Source organism: Coregonus lavaretus (genome assembly GCF_964263955.1).
Source record: "Coregonus lavaretus genome assembly, contig: HAP1_SCAFFOLD_315, whole genome shotgun sequence".
NCBI classification, from domain to species: domain Eukaryota; kingdom Metazoa; phylum Chordata; class Actinopteri; order Salmoniformes; family Salmonidae; genus Coregonus; species Coregonus lavaretus.
The window spans coordinates 467,486-470,034 of NW_028165262.1; positions in this window are offsets into that span (position 1 = coordinate 467,486).

The following is a 2,549-nucleotide window of genomic DNA, read 5'->3' on the forward strand; positions in this document are numbered from 1 at the left end:
TCCGGGTGTGGGTGATTTATTTCCTTCCTTACCAGACATACCTCCTAAGGCACAGGTGTCAAACTCCTTTCATTGGAGGGCAGAGTGTCTGCAGGCTTTCACTAGGAACTCCCCTCACCTGGTTGTCTTGGTCTTAATTGAACACAAATGTAAAATAAATGACTAAATGCAGCAGCCAGTCTGCCCTCCATGGAATGAGGTGGACAGCCCGCTCTACACTGCTGAGACCTGAAACAACTTCTGAATGAGGTGGACAGCCTGCTCTACACTGCTGAGACCTGAAACAACTTCTGAATGAGGTGGACAGCCCGCTCTACACTGCTGAGACCTGAAACAACTTCTGAATGAGGTGGACAGCCCGCTCTACACTCCTGAGACCTGAAACAACTTCTGAATGAGGTGGACAGCCTGCGCTACACTGCTGAGACCTGAAACAACTTCTGAATGAGGTGGACAGCCCGCTCTACACTGCTGAGACCTGAAACCACTTCTGAATGAGGTGGACAGCATGCTCTACACTGCTGAGACCTGAAACAACTTCTGAATGAGGTGGACAGCCCGCTCTACACTGCTGAGACCTGAAACAACTTCTGAATGAGGTGGACAGCATGCTCTACACTGCTGAGACCTGAAACAACTTCTGAATGAGGTGGACAGCCTGCGCTACACTGCTGAGACCTGAAACAACTTCTGAATGAGGTGGACAGCCCGCTCTACACTGCTGAGACCTGAAACAACTCTTTCTGAGACTCAGTGCTCTGTTCCATCAGGTTAGCCATAGTGGTTGTTTTGGCGCTGTCGGGAGTGGAAATGTTATTTCAAGACCATGGTGCTTGCCTACGGAGCTGTGAGGGGAACGGCACCTCCGTACCTTCAGGCTCTGATCAGGCCCTACACCCAAACGAGGGCACTGCGTTCATCCACCTCTGGCCTGCTGGCTCCCCTACCTCTGCTGAAGCACAGTTCCCGCTCAGCCCAGTCAAAACTGTTCGCTGCTCTGGCACCCCAATGGTGGAACAAGCTCCCTCACGACGCCAGGACAGCGGAGTCACTGACCACCTTCCGGAGACATTTGAAACCCCACCTCTTTAAGGAACACCTGGGATAGGATAAAGTAATCCTTCTAACCCCCCCCCCCCCCCCCCCTTACCCCACCCCACCAGAAAAAATATAATAATTGTAAAGTGGTTATCCCACTGGCTATAAGGTGAATGCACCAATTTGTAAGTCGCTCTGGATAAGAGCGTCTGCTAAATGACGTAAATGTAATCCATTTGGAGCGCAACATCACATCGTTCAAAAATAGGTCTAAATTGGGCATGCCTATAAATCGGGTAAATTTAAGGCATCTAGGGCAAATGTTAACGTTGATTGCGTTCGATGAAAATGATAGACCTTTCAAATGTTGTATACAACGTTATACAGTTGAAGTCGGAAGTTTACATACACTTAGGTTGGAGTCATTAAAACTCGTTTTTCAACCACTCCGTAAATTTCTTGTTAACAAACTATAGTTTTGGCAAGTCTGTTAGGACGTCTACTTTGTGCATGACACAAGTCATTTTTCCAACAATTGTTTACAGACAGATTATTTCACTTATAATTCACTGTATCACAATTCCAGTGGGTCAGAAGTTTACATACACTAAGTTGACTGTGCCTTTAAACAGCTTGGAAAATTCCAGAAAATTATGTCATGGCTTTAGAAGCTTCTGATAGGCTAACTGACATCATTTGAGTCCATTGGAGGTGTACCTGTGGATGTATTTCAAGGCCTACCTTCAAACTCAGTGCCTCTTTGCTTGACATCATGGGAAAATCAAAAGAAATCAGCCAAGACCGCAGAAAAAGAATTGTAGACCTCCACAAGTCTGGTTCATCCTTGGGAGTAATTTCCAAATGCCTGAAGGTACCACGTTCATCTGTACAAACAATAGTACGCAAGTATAAACCCCATGGGACCACGCAGCCGTCATACCGCTCAGGAAGGAGACATGTTCTGTCTCCTAGAGATTAATGTATTTTGGTGCGAAAAGTGCAAATCAATCCCAGAACAACAGCAAAGGACCTTGTGAAGATGCTGGAGGAAACAGGTAAAAAAGTATCTATATCCACAGTAAAATGAGTCCTATATCGACAACCTGAAAGGCCGCTCAGCAAGAAAGAAGCCACTGCTCCAAAACCACCATAAAATAGACAGACTATGGTTTGCAACTGCACATGGGGACAAATATGATATTTTTTTGGAGAAATGTCCTCTGGTCTGATGAAACAAAAATAGAACTGTTTGGCCATAATGACCATCGTTATGTTTGGAGGAAAAAGGGGGAAGCTTGCAAGCCAAAGAACACCATCCCAACCTTGAAGCACGGGGTGGCAGCATCATGCTGTGGGGGTGCTTTGCTGCATGAGGGACTGGTGCACTTCACAAAATAGATGGCATCATGAGGAAGGAAAATTTTGTGGATATATTGAAGCAACATCTCAAGACATCAGTCAGGAAGTTAAACTTGGTCGCAAATGGGTCTTCCAAATGGACAATGACCCCA